The sequence below is a fragment of the Osmia bicornis genome, unplaced genomic scaffold, assembly GCF_907164935.1.
Source record: "Osmia bicornis bicornis unplaced genomic scaffold, iOsmBic2.1, whole genome shotgun sequence".
Taxonomy (NCBI): Eukaryota; Metazoa; Arthropoda; class Insecta; order Hymenoptera; family Megachilidae; genus Osmia; species Osmia bicornis.
Genome location: NW_025791384.1, coordinates 101206 through 120991, shown reverse-complemented (window position 1 = coordinate 120991; position 19786 = coordinate 101206).

The window sequence follows — 19786 nt, the reverse complement described above, 5'->3', positions numbered from 1 at the left end:
TATTATTTTAGATTATTTTAGATTTTGGATTGTATTCAGTTATTCAGTCAATTCAGATAACTCAGTTATTTTAGTTATATTAGGTTATACCTAGTCAGTATTCTGTGCTGAATTAATCGTAAATTGTATGGCATTGTTTATATAACTTCTTACCTTTATTTTATTATAATTGAGTGAATAAATGAACAGAGTAGCTGGTGGCGGCATATGACATATTAAATTAAATTAAATTAAATGACTTGATTTCTGATTATTAATATGTGTTTGTTTTTATTTCACCGTACCTGCTGTGATTATATCTGTCTGTCTTACTTTGGGTCTTATATTTATGGAATTTAGTAGAGTTGTCTGGATTGGATGGTTTAATGAGTTTATTTTGTGCACTTATTGCGTTTATAATCCTTCTGTATATTTTAAGAATGGGTTTGATTTTGATTTCTTGATTTCATAGTTTTTAGTTTCTTAGTCTCTCTTGTAGTATCACACATTGTTTCTAAGCTTTCAGAGGTTGATTGGGTTCCTAGGCATTGTTAATTAATTGCAGACTATATGATATATTATACATTTTTAGCACTCCTAGATATGAATGGCATTAACTTTGGTTTATTGGTTTATTGTTTGCGGCTCTCTATTCTTATTCTTATTCTTGGTCATCTGACATGTTTCAGGGATTTCTTTCTCCAATTGTGCATTTATGTTTTACGTTTCACGTTTCTATAATATCGTTCGCTTCTCATTTTGTAGCTCTTCGTACCCCTTCAGGATAATGTTTTGCATATTATGGTTAACGCAATTCTAGTGCAGCTGTGATGGTTGGTGGATCTGTGAATTTTGGATATTTACGGTACTTTATGCAATCTTTTGTATATTGATTTCTCCTATCTTAACTGCAATTCGATTCTGATTTTGATTTGGAAAATGTTAATTCAGTTTTGGTTAATATGGTGGATGCTCAGGGAAGCATACGCTGCAGTAATCGTTCTGGCATGGTACAATGTCTTTATTGTTTTCTATACATACATATGTGCGTCATGATTCCTTAAATTCTTTGAAATTTTGATCTCCTGGACCGTGGATCTCATTTGACTTTCTTATAATAATGTCTGGTTGGTTCTAGTATTCATATGTCTTCTTTATTAATCAGGATTAAAAGGGGTTGAATGGAATTGTACCATTTAAATTGACTATAATATAAGGAGTTTAATTAACTATCTATATTAGTATACTTTATTAAATTAAATTGATTGCACTTGGCGTGTTTTTGTTAGATATTATATATATACATATGTTCATAATAATTTTATCTATTTTCTTCATTTTACGGACTAGTTTTCTTTTATTTCTATATTGTGGTTCAGTAATTATACGGTAGTATGTGGTGTTTATTATTTGATTAGCTTTGTTCATCACACGTTGTACTACATTGACTTACTTTCATCTGCATTAGTATTAACGTTAATGTCAGACTTATCGGAGCGGTATGATAATTCAGTAACAATCTACGCAATTTTAACTATTTGAATTGATTTGACTTGCTTCAGGTTTTATGCTGATTTACGTTTCATGTTGCTCCTCATATTATGTCAGGTGGGTATTTTTCTCTCCTATTAATCGTTACGTTTTGCCTCCACTTCTGTTGTCTGGCGTAGGGTTTTCTGCAAATGGATTAATATTATGATTTACGGTTTAATATTTAATATCATGGTATCTTATGATGTTAATAGTTCTATCTCTTCCTACTATGTTCATTATATTCATCATCATTCATGTTATGCGATATATATTGCTACTTATCTTTATTATGATTTGCTAACAATAATTAATAATTAATTTATTTATTGCTCACTGCCTTCATTTGATGATTTGATTGTTTCGCCACCATCTTTGCTTATTAAACGAATTTGAGGTCGTGGTTGCGTGAAATGTTCCTGCAAGCAAGTTTAAGCAGTTTCAATAATTTCAAACAATAATTCCAATTATCAGTGTTACATTATGCTCACCATCTATTTCTTCTTTTGCTTTGATTCCCAGCTGATCTTCCCTTCTTTGAAGATTTAGTACTTTTCCCATTAATTGACGTGATAGGAATATATTATGCATTGTATACAATGTCTGACGTTAGCGCCATTGATTGATCTGCTCAATTTTATGTTTTATGTTGCTCTTTTCATTTACGTTATCCTGGTTATCTTGGCTATGTGGGCCTCGCAGGAGGGATTCTCAGCTTCTCAGCTTCGCTGGTTTGAGCACTTCATATAAGCTCTCAGTTCTCTTCTTATTATCTGTAATTCTTCTTTAAGTCACTTTGATAGTTTGAACAGATGATTATGAGGAATTCCCTGTCGCACAGGCATTTATTTGTTATACTATATAGCGTACCTTTCTGTTGTGGTGATCTTGTTTCTTCATTTTGTGGTAATGCGTGTACCCACTTCGCATGAGAATCTGCTGTCTATGGTATACTTTATACTTTACCTTTTACTTTTGACAATATTGGCATTCTGTGTTTTACTTCTTCTGGCATTGTTATCTGCTATTGTCTGGCATCTTTGCATCTTTACTTTATCTTTTACATCCTTGGTTCATTTTCATTTCAGTTTTATAGTTTGTTTGAATTTTATTTGAACAGTGTGTTCAAATTGTGTGCTAGGGTTAAATATTAAATACTCTTTACTATTATTCCCTGCTGCTTGGTTGCTTGGCTGGATGTTGACGTCTGAGGTTTTGAGGTTTTGTTGGTTAATTGCTTTGCTCTGCTTATGTCGAGTCCACATATGCTCGTCTGTTTACTCGCTTGCCATGCTTCTTATGTTTAGTTCACATGTTCGCATGTTCGCATGTTTATTATTGTTCGTCCCTTTATTTTAACTGTTTCATAAACTGTTCTGTGCATCAGATGCATATTATACGCTGATTTTTGTTGAATTTTGTGATCTAGTTACGTTTAATCACGTTTAATTATGTTTATGTTTATTATAGCTATTATGTTTATCATTTTATCATTATTTACTGTTCGTTTATCGGTTCTATTCATGGACTTATTGATTTACTGATTCATTCATTCATTCACTCATTCACTGATTGTTGCATTTTGGGGTATCCAATGTGCTATGCTTGTCGTGAGCGTTTGTGTGTGTGTGGAGTATGTATGGGACAAGTCATCGTGGATTGCACCCTACGAAGACGTGGCACAGTCAACCGGGGTAAGGACTCGCCCCGGGACCTGGCTGTGTTGAAGAGCAAGCCCTGCTGAAGCAGGTGAACACATGGCGCGATCACCCGTTGAGCAGGAGCTCCGGTTCCTGATCGTGGCCGAAGAGCAAGCCCTGCTGAAGCAGGTGAACACATGGCGCGATCACCCGTTGAGCAGGAGCTCCGGTTCCTGGTCGTGGCCGAAGAGAAAGCTCCTGACCTCGCTTTGCAGGCTGGTGAAGACATGCCGCGATAACCCGTTGAGCAGGAGCTCCGATTCCTGGTCGTGGCCGAAGAGGAACCGCTGTCCTGGCAAAATGCTAGGCAGGCGAAGAGGTGGCGCGGTCACGCCGGGATGGTGCGATTCTTGAGGATGTCCCCCCGGTGCCGATCGTTGCTGAAGAAAAATGGCCTGTCCTCGTGGAAGGACAGGTGGGCGTGATGACATCTAGGATAAGCCACATCATCATTATCAACCTACCAGGAGGACGAAGACGGGCACGGTCGACTGTGGAGATTCGATGTCCCTGTCCTGGCCGTGCTGAAGAGGAACCCCTGTCCTCGCAATAGTGCTAGGCAGGCAAAGAGGTGGCGCGGTCACGCCGGGAAGGCGCGATCCTGGAGGATGCCCCGGTGCCGATCGCTGCTGAAGAAAAATTCCTGCGTGTACTGCTCAGGTCGAAAATGTCCTACAGCAAGATCGGAGGTGCAACGGCGTGGATCCGCAGATGCCCCATGGTGCCTAGCGCATGGCGTTTTTGCGGGAGGACGGAATAATGCGAAATGCATTGAATTGCCAAAACGCCGTTGTGGCTATACGTTGGTATTCTTTATATATCCCAAAGGATGAAAAGGTACTGGCGGCCCACACAGGGAAGAGGTTTTAGTGGGTAGTATATCCAGTCACAGGACTGCCCCTCTGGACTACCTGCTTAAGGTCGCCCCTTCTGGGCTGAGACCTACTCCTGGGCTAAACCTCACCCTTCGGGGTCGGGTTGCCAGGTTGCCCCCTTCTGGGGTTGCCTCCTTGGGTTTGCCCCCACCAAACGGGCGCCAGGCTGCCTTCTCAGGGCGGGTATGAGTCCCACACTGCCCAGGCCCCCTCTAGCCGACTAGACGAAAGGGGATCATCCTGCGCGTGCATAGATGCATTTCCTCTTCTATAAAAGAAAAAAGAAAGGTTCCACGGACCTGGCCAAGTGTACTGGCTGGGCGGGGAGGTGATATCCCGACGTGGCGCGTCCCCAGGTGGCGGATAGGGGAATGCTCGCCGTGCACTTTTCGGGGTGCATGTAGGGTAGGAGTGAAATAAAATAGCTCCCGCGGACCAAACACCAAGGGAAGGAAAACCCATCAAAACCTCCCCTATGACTGGGGGATAGAATACAGGCACGGTAACCCCTGCCTGTCGTAGGAGGCGACTAAAAGGGGGGCGCTTGCTGCTGTCGAAGTAGCCTCGCAGATGACCCGGGGTGATGCCGGTGGGATCTACGGGTCCTGGCAGGGCCTCCCTTGCCGGTAAGGCCTGGGTCGGAGAGGCGAAAAGGTGGCGGCAGCGTCGTTGAGTTCTCCAGGGACCAGGCTGCGTGGCGGTCTGGTGCGGGTAGCGAACTATCGACGCAATCCAGTCGATGCGCTCCCGCTGCGACTCGGCCACGTCCCGGGGCAGGGTGGCGTTAGGCGTTAGTCTAGACATCGTCAACGCCTTCAACACCCTGCCTCACGGGACGATAAGGGGGGCGCTGATACGCCACAAGGCGCCCCCCTACATGAGGAGGATCGTCGGCGACTACCTCCGGGACAGGAAGATAGTATACAGGGGCCGGGATGGCCAGATGCACAAGAGGGACGTGGACTGTGGCGTACCCCAGGGTTCTGCGAAAGGTCCCACACTTGCGGGTCGAGCTTCCGATCGGTGTGAGCCTCACGTGCTTCGCAGATCATACGCACGTGTTGGCCGTCGGTCGGGGGTGCAAAAGGACTAGCCGCCTCGCCGATATTGGCGTCGCTGCCGGTGCCGCGGGGATCCGGCGGCTGGGGCTTCAGCTAGCTCCCCACAAAACCGAGGAGATGTGGTTTTACTCGCATCGGCGTGGGGTTGCGCCACCGCCCCAGTCGGTGGTCCATGTGAGTGGAGTCGACGTCCAGGTGCAGAAGGGCCACAGGTACTTGGGCCTCCACCTGGACAGCCACTGGCGCTTCGAGGAGCACTTCGGTCATCTGACCCGCCGATTAGACAGGGCAAGCAATGCGCTTGCCCGTCTACTGCCCAATATCGGGGGGCCCAACGAGAAGGTTCGCCGTCTCTACGTGGGGATCGTGCGAAGCATGGCCCTCTATGGTGCGCCCATATGGGCGAACGCCCTGATGGATTCCCGGCGCAGCTAGCAACTGCTGCGCCAGGCTGAGAGGAGGATAGTCATCAGGGTAGTCAGAGGTTACCGCACGGTCCGCTACGAGGCGGCGATGACCCAGGCGGGGGTTGTCCCCTTCAAGTTCCAGGCAGAGGGTGTCGCCAAAGTCTTCTGGCGTCTGCGTGCCATCGTCTGGACGGGATCCCGCCAGAAGAGATGACCGAAGCTGTTGCTAGGATTAGGCGCCAGGCCCGGCAGAGAGCCCTGGGTTGGTGGCGACGCGAGCACGTCGAGAGCGGCGGGAGGGACCACGGCCACGGAAGGCTCACGTTTAGGACCACACAGGTGCTCACCGGACACGGTTGTTTCGGTGAGTTCCTGCACTGGATCCGGGCGGAGGGGACGGCAGCATGCCATCACTGCGGGGCGGGGCGGGACACCGCGCAACATACCCTGGAGCACAGTCCAGCGTTTGCGCGGGCCCCTCACGCCCTGCGGTGCGAAATTGGTGGTAATCTCTCGCCGGCGGCACTTGTCAAAGAGACGCTCGCCGGCGAGAATCAGTGGAGGGCGGTGACCGATTACTGCGAGACGGTCATCGCCCTGAAGGAGGAAGCGGAGCGGGGTCGGGACAGAACCGACCCCATCCACAGAAGAAGGAGGGGGCGTCGTCGGCGGAGACCCCCTGACGGCGTCACCTGAGGGAGATGGGGCGGTGGGCCGTGAAGATGTTACATACCAGGCCCACCGCCCCCAACGGGGAGAAGAGGAGGGGGGAGCACCCGCTCCCCCTGAAAAGGAGTTCTATGGCGGGACACCAGTCACACCCGGAAGAGGAGCACCGGGGAGTGGCGAATGTCCCTCAACCAACACCGATCGCGCAGCCCCACGAAAGTTATGCGCGGCCGCAGGGCCGCAGGGGGCCAGGGCTGGGGCCTCGGTTCCTATTGCACGCGGCCCGAGGAGTACCGTCATCGGGTGTGGCCCGCGATGGCGGCAGAGTCTGGCACGCAGAGGGAGGGCCAAAGCCAGAGCCTCCCCCGAGCAAGGCGGCGTCAACGCGCCATGGGTGTTTGGGCCCCGGTGTTATTCGTCAGAGGTTCCGGGGCCCTCCCCAACACCCAGCGTAGGCCACCGTGGGGGTTTTAGCTGGTAAAAATCCGGCACTACACTCGACTCCTCCACAGGGGGGCTGGGGGCGTCTTTCGAAGATTTCCCTCACGTAAAAAAAAAAACAAAAAGGTTAGGTTAGGTTGGATTCCCGCTCCACGGACCTACCGGGTTATCCAGGATAGGCGGGGAGGTGATACCCCAACGTGGCGCGTCCCCAGGTGGCGGTTAGGGGAATGCTCGCCATGCACTTTTCGGAGCGCATGGAGGGTAGGAGCGATAGCTCCTGCGGACCAAACACCAAGGGAAGGAAAGCCCATTAAAACCTCCCCTGTGACTGGGGGATAGAATACAGACACGGTAACCCCTGCCTGTCGTACAAGGCGACTGAAAGGGTGACGATCGCTGCCGCTGGAATGGCCTCGATGAGGACTTAGGGCGATGGCAGCGGGGTCCTTGGGCTACGGCCTTTGGAATCTGAAACGTACTACCATGCCGGTAAGGTCCAGGGCTGAGAGGCGATGAAGGTTGCAGCGGCGTCGTTGAGTTCTCCAGGGGCCAGGCTGCGTGGCAGTCTGGTGCGGGTAGCGAACCCGGAGTGCCCTAGCAATTATACCGTAATCCAGTGGTCACGTTTCGCTGGAACGGGAGGCTTGCCTCAACCGGCCGGCCTGCGAGGATGACAATCTCTTCAAAAATCCCTAGCCCCAAGCTGCGGCACGCGGTGAGGAGGGTGCCCCTGGAGTTAGCACCAGGGGTGGCTGGTGGGTGCACCCGTCGCTAGCGACCAACCCCGGGGTACCTGGCGACCCCCGGGTGTATCTGCCTTACCCAGGTAAGGCGGCTCTGCCTGGGCGGACCTAGGATCCGACGTGCTCGTGGGACGAACATGGAAAATTCTACACACCAAAAACAAAACGCAGGACGGAACGAAACGATGACAAACCAGGCAAGGGAACCTGACACGGTCAGGTCGGCGAGGGATGAGGAGACGGCGCTGCCGGGGCACAGGGGGGCCGCGGCTCCCGCTCGGGCCAGAAGGGCGCGACCCATGTCGGCGGGATCCACCAGGGTCAGCAGGGCTACTTCTGCTGCCTCTGATAGGGGATTCTGGCGACAGCCGGCTGACAGCGAGGAGGAGTCGCATGGGTCTGTGATCTCGGTGCCGCCCACGACCCCCAGCATCTCGGCTGCGGCAAAGAGGGGACGCCCCCATACATCGGGAGACTACGTGGCCCTTGCCGCGAAGAAAGAAGAATCCCTGCGCCTACAGCGGGAAGAGATGGAGCTCCAGGCAACTAGGGAGCTACTGGACGACGGCGCGGCCCCCCACCAGCCAAGCCGGTCGGCCCTCAAGCTGAGGGAGGCGGAGGAAATTGCGCGGGAGGTGCGCCACCTCCCCTCGCCAGACCTTGTCGCGCGTGCCATGTCGCCGTAAAGTCCGAGAAGGTCACGGGGTGCCCCAAAAACCTGAAGGGCACGGGTGTCCGAGCCCTCAGGGGGGCATCCCGCGACGTGGATGCGGTCGTAAACGTGCTGGGGCTGGAGGCCGCGCGGAACCGCGACGACCACGAAATGGAGGAGCCCAGGGCTCAGTTACAGCTTCGCGACGCCAAAATAGCGTCACAAGGAGAGGAGATTCCGACGCTGCGGCGGAAGCTGGAGGCTCTGCGCGAGAGGCCCAGGCGGTAGAAGCCCCGGCCGCCCCTGGCACCAGGAAGGTGTCGCGGCCGGCGCCCCGCTAGAGCAGGAGGCCCGGCCGAAGAGGAGCTGTCGGAGGGCTACCACGTTGGAGGAGACGGAGGACCCCGCCCCGGTGCGTTCACTGTCGCCTGCCGCGGCCGCAGGGGGGCGGGCCGTGGACGACCCCACCGAGCACGGGGCCCCGGCCGCCATGGGGGGGGGGGGGGGCGGAACGTCGGGGACGGCCGTGCTCATAGACGGCATCGCTGTCGCCCGTGTCCGCCCATGGACGGAGCGTGGCCGACCTCCGGCGGGAGATCGCCGGGGAGCGGGCTCGGCCCCGCCGGGTGTCCCCCTCCTGCCACCTCTGGACGGCAGGGGAAGGGGCAGAGGCAACAGCGCGGGGATCCCACGACATCCGGGGGAACTCCGCAGCCCCAGAAAAAGGATTCGGGGGCGGCTGGGACTCGCGCGCCTTCCCGCCCTACGGCCTCCTCCGGCTCGTTCGTTGCCGACAGGATGGCAAAATTCCAGGAGGCCCACCGCCAGGAGACCGAGGCGTGGCCCAAGGTGGTAGGCCGCAACGCCAAGAAGGCATAGGCGGCGAAGAAGAAGGGTGTGGAGATGGCCCCCCGTCCGCCGCCGGCGAAGAAGACGGGAACGAGGACGACGGCCGGGACGACAAACATCCAGGCCGCACGAAAGGAGGAAACCGCGGGGGGCAAGGCGACAAAGGAGGCCACAAAGTAGCCCCGCCTCGCCCGCCCCCCCAAAACCTCGGCGGTCACGCTAACGGTCGCGCCCGGGGCGAAGACCACCTGCTGTGATCGGGGCCAGGCAGGAGGTCGACCTCGCGGAGATCGGCATCACCGATCTCCGGCCCAGGCGCGCGGCCACCGGCGGTCTCGTCCTGCAGATCGCCGGGACGGAGAGGGCGGCAAAGGCGGCGGCCCTGGCTAGCCGTCTCCAAACTGTGTTCCGTGGGTCCGATGAGGTTAGGGTGGCGTGCCCAGTTAAGATGGGCAAGATCCGCCTCATCGGGATCGACGATTCGGTCACCCGGGAGGTGGTAGCAGCGGCGGTGACAACCGGCGGAGCCTGCACCGCGGAGGAGGTCAAGGTGGGGGAGATTCGCGCCCCACCCCGTGGCCTGGGGAGGGTCTGGGTGAGGTGCCCCCTCACCGCAGCCATCAAGGTCGCCGACGCGGGGAGGCTGAGGGTCGGCTCGGCCCCTCCAGTGCTACCGCTGCCTGGAGACTCGACATGTCAGGCAGCGGTGTCCCTGCGGGGTCGATCGTTCGGATCGCTGCTTCAACTGCGGCGATCTGGACAATCGAGCCTGTGGCTGTACGGCCCCGGCGCGGTGCCCCATGTGCACCGATTCAGGGCGGCCCGCGGGGCACAGAATGGGGACCAGAGGATGCCCGTCGGTCTCCGCGAAGAAAGGGCGGAAGAAGTCCGCGAAAAAGACGAGCGTGAAGCAGTCCCCGGCTGCATCGCCCACTGGGGTAGCGGGCCTCAGCAACGCAGGAACAGCTGTGGAGGCAGCGGTGAAGCCGGCGCGCAATGGGGCCTAAGGGTCCTTTCCTGCAGGCCAACATCAACCATTCGGCCGGGGCGCAGGACCTTTTGCTACAAAACCTAGCCGAGTGGCAGATTGAGGTTGCGGTGGTGTCGGAGCCTTACCGCGTACTGGACCGACCCAACTGGTCCGGCGACGCGGCGGGCTCCGTCGCCATAGTCCTGGGGGTTCGGCACGTCCCCCCGCCTGCCGATGTCTTAGCACAGGGGCGGGTTTTCGTGGCCGTTGACTGGGGGGCGTAGCAGTGGTGGGCGTGTACGCGCCGCCCTGCTGGTCCCTGGAGCGGTTCGAGGAGTTGCTGGACCGGGTGGGGAGCGTTGTGGTTAGCTCCCACACCCGGCCGACGTTGGTCCTCGGGGATTTCAACTGCAAGGCCGAAGCCTAGGGGTCCCCGAGGACCGACGCGAGAGGAGGGGCGGCACTGCTCTGGGCGGCTGGCGCGGGGCTCCTGCTCCTGAACAGGGGCTCCGCCAGCACCTGCAGCAAAATTGGAGGGAGGCGGCGAGGGAGACGCTGAGTGATCATCTATACATCACCTTCGGCTACCCCCTCCCCGCCGCGACCCGGCGAGGGAGGATCTGCTGAGGGGCACACACCAGGTCTTCGTGGTAGCCCTGAGGCAGGCCATCAGGGACGCGAAATCCCGGGCGTGGGAGGAGCTCCAGAGCTCTCTGGACGAGGACCCGTGGGTGCGCCCTTACCGGAGGGTCATGGGCAAGCACCGCGCACGGGCGTCGCCGGTCTCGGAGAGCCTGGACCCCTAGCTGCTGACGCAGGTAATAGACACCCTCTTCCCCCGTTCTGGGGGAACGTCGCACCCGCGCCACCAGCAAGGTCCGGCGGAGCCCGTCGTCTGGTCCGCCGACCTGGGGGTCACAGAGGAGGAGCAGTACGATGCCGTCAGAAGGCTCGGGGCCAAGGACACCGCCCCGGGCCCGGACGACATCCTCGGCCGCGCCTGGGTTATCGCGTCCGTCGTCCCAGGTCCGAGGCTGTGCCGCTTCTTCAGCGCCGCTTTGGAGCAGGGGGTGTTCCCCTCGATTTGGAAGGAGGGGCGGCTGGTCCTCCTCCGAAAGGACGGACGGCCCGCAGATTCTCCCTCTGCGTACCGGCCCATTGTGCTGTTGGACGAGGTGGGAAAGCTCTTCGAGCGTGTCATCGCAAACCGCCTCGTCCACCACCTGTCTAGCGTTGGCCCCGATCTGGCCGACATCCGGTTCGGGTTTCGCGAGGGTCGCAACACCATCGACGCTATCCAGCGGGTGCGCACCATCGCCGAGTCGGCCACGTCCCGGGTTGGGGTGGCGCTGGGCGTCTCCTTGGACGTTACAAACGCGTTCAATACCCTGCCCCATGGGACGATACGGAGGGCGCTGGTTCACCACAACGTCCCCCCGTTTTTGCAGAGGATCATCGGGGCCTTCCTGGATGGCAGGTGGATACTGTACACGGGCCGGGACGGTACACTACAGTGGAGAGAGGTCGACTGCGGAGTGCCCCAGGGGTCCAAACTTGGCCCCCCTTATGGAACGTGGGGTAAAACGCGGTGGGGCAGGTGAACCTCCCGCCCGAGGTGTGGGCCACGGTGTTCGCAGAGCGATCCGGGCGCTGTGTCTGGCGCTGGCTCCTCACAAGACCGAGGCCATGTGGTTCTTCCTCGGCGTGGGGTAGCCCCTCCGGCCCAGCTCTGGCTCGAGGTCGACCGGTGCCTGATCGTGATCGGGAGGGGTCTTCGATACCTCGGTCTGTATCTCGACAGCCACTGGCGGTTCGATGTTCACTTCGACCGCCTGGCTCCCCGATTGGAACAGGTGGCGTCCAATCTTGGCCGCCTGTTGCCCAACCTCGGGGGGCCGGGAGTGAGGGTTCGCCGCATAAACGAGGGAATCGTCCGGTCCATAGCCCTATACGGAGCTGCGATTTGGGCCGGTCAGCAGGCACAGCTGCACTCTGCTGCGGCGGGTGGAGCGCAGGTTGGCCATCAGGATCGTGCGGGGCTACTGCACGATCTCCTACGAGGCGGCGATGGTCCTGGCTGGTCTCCTCCCACTCCGGTACCAGGCGGAGGTCGAATCCAGTACATACTGGTATTTGCGAGCCCTCCGCCAGGCCGGGGAGGACCCGCCTGGGCGGACGGTCGAGGAACACCGGAGCCAGGCCCGACTGGTCGCGGCTGAAAGGTGGCAGAGATCCTTAACAGAGGGGGCTGCCGTCAGAACCCGCGCCGTCGGGGCGGTCCTGCCGATGATATCGGAGTGGCAGGACCGCGGCCACGGCGCCCTGTCGTTCCGGGTCACGCAGGTGCTCTCCGGACATGGGGTGTTCGGGGAGTTCCTGTGCTGGAGGAACAGGGAATGGACCCCCCACTGTTGGCTCTGCGCGGCGGCGCAGGACGCCGCACAGCGCACGCTGGCGGAGTACTCGGTGTTTGCGGTGGCGCTCCACGCCCTGACGCCAGAAATAGGGGAGGATCTCTCGTCGGCAGGCGTCGTGAGACAGATGCTTGCCGGCGAGACAGAATGGAGGGCCGTGACCACCTTCTGCGAGGAGGTCATGGCCCTCAAGGAGAGGTCCGAGCGGGATCGTGAAAGGTACGATCCCGCTGGGAGAGGTCGCGGACGTGGGACGCGACGACGTCGCAGGGATCCATCGCCATAAGGAGTGCGGGGTGGGGGGGCGATGGCGGCTTCCGCTATTTGCCCCCCCGGCGCGACGGATGCGGGACGGGGTAGTGTATCTTCGCCTCCAGGGGAGATTTTACGGGGGGTGTTTCTTGTGGGGGAGGGAGGGGTCGCGGTGTACCCTCCCGCCCCGGACGAAATGACCCCTGACCCCGGTCGGACCCGGGGGCGGGCGGGTGGGGACCCCGTTCTCAATCGTGGGCCCCTCTCCGTCCGCCTCTGGGGGGCCAGGCGATTCTGGACGGAGAGTGGCGTCTCCCTCCCACGCTGGGAGTGGCAATGGCCCCCCAGGGGGGGGGTCAGCGGAGCCGAGGGAGTCCCCCTGGAGGGTGGCCGGCCACGGCTCACCGCAGCCCAAAGGGGGACGACTCGGCGGGCCGCAGGCGCCCTGTTTGGTCGCCATTGCACGCGGGCCCGGGGTGTAGCCGGCACCGGAAGCCGGCGGAGCGAAGGACAGCGCCTGACCTTCCTCGCGGGCGGGCGGGGGGTTGCTCGTCCCCGTAGCCTGTGAGGAGATCGAGGCGCGGCGACTGCCGGCGGTACGGGCTGGGGGGCCCGGCCGCCATTGCACGCAGTTCCCCCGCGATGGAGCCGGCACCGGGTGCGAACCCTGGTGCCGGCTGGGGGAGCTGTTACTCCCCCGGTGAGGGGCGCTTCCAGCGCACGGCGGGGGAGGCTCCGGAATTATAGTAATCAGGTCCCGGAGCCTCTGCCATACGCCAGAGGAGGTCGCCGTGGTGTTTTAGTCAGTAGGAATCTGACACTCCCCCGCTGCCCTCCCCCTCGGGTAGCGGGGGGTCTTATGTAAGATTTCCCCACGAAAAAAAAAAAGGTTGGATTCCCGCTCGACGCGTCAAGGAGAGCGGACGTGTTTCGCGGTCGTTGCGTGGTTAGATTTTCAACGCGGTGGATAGCGGCTTAGTTATTCGCGTTTTTTGGTAAAATCATTTTTATTATGTGTTCGGAAGTGCTATTGTGTCGTTTTTTGATTAAATATTGTGTTAATTTATTGTTAAATAATGAAAACGTGATATGCGTGTTACGCGGCATTTGGACGTCGTGTTTCCGGTGTTCGAGGTGTTAATTATAAACATTGGACATTATTTAAGGATAATTTTTGTAAATTGGAAACGATTCGCAGTGTAATTCCGCGTTTTTTGGAGCCATAGCTCCAAAACTACGCATCTGATCAAAAAATGTCATAAAACATAAATAGTAGGAAATTTAATTTCCTACAAAAAAGGTCTCTTAAGATTTTGCCATAGCTCGCACGGTTTCTGAGATGTTTGCAGATTTCCCTCAAGGAAAGGGGCATCACGCACATATTCTGAGATATTTCTTATTCTTCTCCTTCTTCTTCTGCACAGCTGCGCTGGAAGTGGCATTTACAGCTAGGAATAGTGAATAAAGCTTTGAATAGTGCAGAGTTACGTCAATGAAAGGGGCCACAGTGTTTCTTCTTCCTTATAATGTTGGTACGGCTTCGGAACTTTTAAATATCACGATATTTCTCGAAAACTACGAATCTGATCAAAAAATGTCATAAAAGATAAATAGTACCGAATTTGATTTCCTATGAAAAAGATCTCTTAACATTTTACCATAGCCCGCACCGTTTCCGAGATATTTGCTGATTTACCTCAAGGAAAATAGCCGTCACGCACATATTCCGATATATTTCTTCTTCTTCTTGTTCTTCTTCTGCACAGCTGCGCTGGAAGTGGCACTTACAGCTGGGAATAGTGAATACAGCTTAGAATAGTGCAGAGTTACCTCAAAGAAAGGGGCCACAGTGATTCTTCATCCTTATAATGTTGCTGCGGCTTCGGAACATTTAAATATCTCGATATATCTCGTAAATTACGCATCGGATCAAAAAATGTCATACAACATAAATAGTAGGAAATTTAATTTCCTACAAAAAAGGTCTCTTAAGATTTTGCCATAGCTCGCACGGTTTCTGAGATAGTTGCAGGTTTACCTCTAGGAAAGGGGCGTCACGCACATATTCCGAGATATTTCTTCTTCTTCTTGTTCTTCTTCTGCACAGCTGCGCTGGAAGTGGCATTTACAGCTGGGAATAGTGAATACAGCTTAGAATAGTGCAGAGTTACCACAAAGAAAGGGGCCACAGTGTTTTTTCATCCTTATAATGTTGGTGCGGCTTCGGAACTTTTAAATATCTCGATATATCTCAAAAACTACGCGTCTGATCAAAAAATGTCATAGAACATTTGGTGTTTGTGTTTGTTGTTCTTGTGTTCGTGTCAGTGCTCGTGTCCATGTTTGTGTCCGTGTTTGTCTGAGTGTCATTTTTGTTTATTTTAGAGTTTTTGTTTTCCATGTACCATATTTCCCATGAGTAGTCGGGAAGTATGGGTCCACCCTTGCGGAGCCCGCTTGCAGGGGTAAGGCTAGATACAATGGGGGGCGCTTGGTACCCCAAGGGCATCATTCGTGACTCCATTACCCCGGTACCATCCAGCTCTAGGCACGATTGCTTACACTATAGCTTGGGGAGCTGGTCCGCGACGGGGCTATATGGTAGTTCCCCTTCGAGGGTTTTTAGGCCTTCGGGGGTGAAAAATAGCACCCATTGGCCGGGACATTCCGTAGGCGCGCCTTTTCCATTTCCTGGTCGCCAGAGGCGTCCCGTTCCACGTTTCTCGGGGCCCACTTCACGCACCCGGTCGTCCTCCTATCCGCCACCCGGAGACGCGCTTAGTTGGGGCTCAGCCTGGATCAACCAGAGGTCGTCCTGGTTCCCCGCGCCCCTTTTGGGGATTGGGGCACTCCGAGTTACTATAACTATACTAGATATAATGTAATATACTGATTCCTTCCTACAGATCAATGTACATTTAATAACAATATCATTGCTACTATATCTGCATTAGTAATGTAATATACATTAAAAAACAATACCATTATTACTATATCTACACTGGATATAATGTTATATACTGATCCACACCCTCAGATCAGTGTACATTTAATAACAATATCATTATTACTATATCTACATTAGGTATGTAATGTACATTTAATAACAATATCATTATTAATATATCTACATTGGGTATAAAGTAATATACTAATGTATTCCCACAGATCAATGTACATTTAATAACAATATCATTATTGCTATAACTATTATTATTATTATCATTGCTTGTTGAGGCTAGCCGGGCACTCAGTCCTTGGGGACCATTGTACCTGTCACTGTAATAAAATAATTTTTAACAAAAAAAATATCCGACTTTGAAATGCACTAAAAAGTATAAAATAATTTCTATTTCATTTAAACCAATATTCCATAGCTATTAATAATATCTACTTAATCGTTAAATAGGATACCAAATACATTTCAAAGTTTTCGGAGGCGGCGCAAAATTAAAAACTTTTCCTCTACTAGGAAGATCCTAACTCCGGCGTCGGCAACCTATGATAAATCACCCATTTGATAGTTTCAAGTAAACAATATTCAACGGGAATTAACAAACCCATTGCGAATTAACTATACTGCAGTTCACGAGTGACCGCACTTAACTCGCGCAGCTAGTGACCTACTGAAGTCTAGGGAGATTTTTAATAGTGCGTGTGATTTCCCTTTACAGCTTGCTTCTTACTTTGCGTTCACATCATGTTTTTCCGGAAAATAATAGAATTTTCATTGCATCGTGAAACTTTACAATATCATCACCGGTTTTCAGTTATCGTACGTCATATATTTCTGCCCACCATTTATATGATCGCAAAGTATAATAAGAAGCAAGCTGGAGAGGGGAATAACACACGTCATTAAAAATCTCTCTAGACCTAGTGAGATGCGCGAGTTAAGTATGGTCTCTTGTGAACTGCAGTATAGTGCATGTACATCAGGAGTGCTGCCAATTTCTCATACAATCGTTCCAATTACAAATGTTTTCAGCCGGACCTATAATTTTTCTCTTACGACTCATTAATTACCAAGTTTGCCATACCACAATAAAATCGTTATTGGCAGCACCGTTTGTTCGGGTATTTTTAATTTTGCGCCGCCTCCGAAAACCTTGAAATATATTTAGTATCCTATTTAATGATTAAGTAGATTGTATAAATAGCTGTGGAATACAGGTATAAATGAAATGGAAATTATTTTATACTTTTTAGTGCATTTTGAAGTCGAATTTTTTTTTTGTTAAAAATTATTTTATTTCACACTTTTTAGTGGAACGAGCAGTATTCGAAGTTTACTTGCAGGGACATGTTTGAAAAATCGCGATCGGTATATTCCTTGGAGGGTAACCCTAAAGAATAGGCTTTTTGTTATAATAACAATAGTTATTAACAATAAGAAGTTACGTAAATTTTGGGAAGTCGGATCATCGCGGAATGATCTACGAAATGTGAAATCTTTCATCGCAATCGGGGCATTCCTTGAACCAGAACGTATTTTGCAATAATGAAAACCGTTCGAAATAAAAAAATGCGAAATGTTTTTATAACGGGACCAATCGGAAGACATATCCTACAAGACGCAAAAGATTTCATTCCGATTGGTCCATCCGTCTCGGAATAATCGGCGATCAAAGGCAGAAAAAATAACAATAGTTTTTCACGAATATCTCGAAAACTAAAGGTTTCCGTTAATTATGCATAATGAAAAAGTTGTTCAGAATCATGCCCCCGACAATATATTAAAGGATCATTGAAGTCATTCCATGTTGAGATTAGAAACTTCCCGTTATTTTGCAATAAAAACCGTTCGGAATAAAAAAATTCGAAATGTTTTTTTAACGGGACCAATGGGGAGACATACTTTAAAAGATGCAGAAGGTTTCGTTCCAATTGGGCCATCCGTCTCGGAATAATCGGCGAACAAAGGCAGAAAAAATAACAATAGTTTTGCACGAATATTTCGAAAACTAAAGGTTTCCGTTAATTATGCATAATGAAAAAGTTGTTCAGAATCATGCCCCCGACAATATATTAAAGGATTATTGAAGTCATTCTATTAGAGATTAGAAACTTCCCGTTTTTATTTTGCAATAATGAAAACCGTTCGGAATAAAAAAATGCGAAATGTTTTTATAACGGGACCAATGGGAAAACATATCCTACAAGACGCAAAAGATTTCATTCCGATTGGTCCATCCGTCTCGGAGTAATCAGCGAACGTACATTTAGAAAAAAAAGTCGTTAGGAATAAAAAAATGCAAAATATTTTTTTTACGGGACCAATGGGGAGTTGTACTATACAAGACGCAAAAAGTTTCATTCCGATTGGTCCATCCGCCTCGGAGTAATCGGCGAACGTACACCGCACGTACATGAAATAGCACGTTTTTTGCAATAAAAAGCGTTCGGAATGAAAAAATGCAAAAAGTTTTTTTAACGGGACCAATCGGAAGACATATCCTACAAGATGCAAAAGGTTTCGTTCCGATTGGTCCATCCGTCTCGGCGCAATCGGTGAACAAATCCAGAAAAAAAAAGAAAATATATATACTCATCGAATTCAGTATCCTCCTCCTTTTTGAAGTCGGATAAAAATAGATGTGTTTTCCTGAGTGGGTCCTTTCCAAGTTGTATTTGGCGCAGGCCCAGATGGAGAACACTTCTGCTTGGAAGACCGAAACGTGGTGGCCCAGCTTGTGGGTCATTTCGACTCTTGGGCTCTCCCCCGCTACCCCGGCTCCGGTGACAGATCCGGTCTTGGAACCGTCTGTGAACCAGACCAGTCCCCCCGGAGTCAGGATGCCGTTAGGGTCTTCCAGCCATTTCTCCTTTTCTGGGATGATTAAGTCGTATTCCCGTCTGAAAAGGTACTCCGTCTTGCAGCGGTTTCCCCCGTGGATCAGAATTAGCTCCGATCCCTGATCCCTTAAGATCTCGGTGTGCCCACCGCTCGACGGGTACCATTCTTCAGCTTGATGCAGGCGGGTGGCCGCTCTCCAAGCCATCACTACTAGATGGGGTGGCTTGATATCGAGTAGCCATTGCCATAGTGGGCGTGGTGGGGAGCGCACCTGTTATCCTCAACAACGCTATTCGGTATATTCTTTCTATTGTCCTTTTGTGTGCTCCCCTCTTCGTGGAGGTCCACCACACAATCGAGGCGTATGTTGTAATAGGTTCAAGGATGGCCTGGTATATTCACCTCACCATCCTTGGTTTGAGTCCCCATGCGGGGCCAAACATTCTGCGGCAGGCGCAGTAGGTGCTAATTGCTTTCTGGGTCAGCTTGTTCACATGGTTCTTCCAGGTGAGTTTTTTATCTAGTGTTACTCCAAGATATTTTATCTCATCTGTGAGTTGTAGTTGCGTCCCAAAAAGATGAGGAGCCTTAAAATAAAAGCGTCTTCTTCTTGTAAATAGGACCAACTCCGTTTTGCTCGGATTTACCGAGAACGAGTGTGATCGACACCAGGATTCCACAAGTGTGATAGCCTTTTGCAACCTCCTCGCTAAATCTAGCGGGTGGCTGCCTCTGACCGTGATCGTAAGGTAGTCGGCGTAACCCTGAACCTCGAAGCCTTCTGTGGTGCGTATACGTATGAGTTCGTAAACCACGAGGGTCCACAGAAGGGGGGACAGGACTCCTCCCTGGGGGCAGCCCCTCGCGACGTCGGGCCTCACCGTCTCCTCTCCCAGGCTTGTTGTGACTGTTCTGTTCGTCAGCGTATTGTGGATCCATCTTACGACGGAGTCCTTAATATTGTATCTCATCGCGGCTTCCTGTATAGCATCGTGAGGGGTGTTGTCAAACGCCCCGTCGATGTCGAGGAAGATGCAGAGAGCAGATTCACCGTTCGATAGTGTACCTTCGATTAGACCTACCAGGTTGTGAAGTGCCGTCTCGGTGGATTTGCCGTTTTGGTAGGCGTGTTGAGAGGGGTGCAGCGGTTTGCTAGCCAATACCTCGTCTCTGATGTACCTCAACCAGCCTCTCCAGCGTTTTAAGCAAGAAAGAGGTGAGGCTGATGGGTCTATACGACTTGGCAAGGTCATAGTTGTTCTTTCCTGGTTTCGGGATGAACACTACCTTGAAGTATCTCCAGGCTTTGGATACATAGCCCTTCGCTAGGCAGGATTTGAAGATCTGGCCCAGTCGCCTGTACAGGTCCTCTCCACCCTCTTGAGGGAGTGCTGGGAAGATCCCGTCAGTGCCTGGGCTCTTGAACCTTTTGAAGGAGCCGATG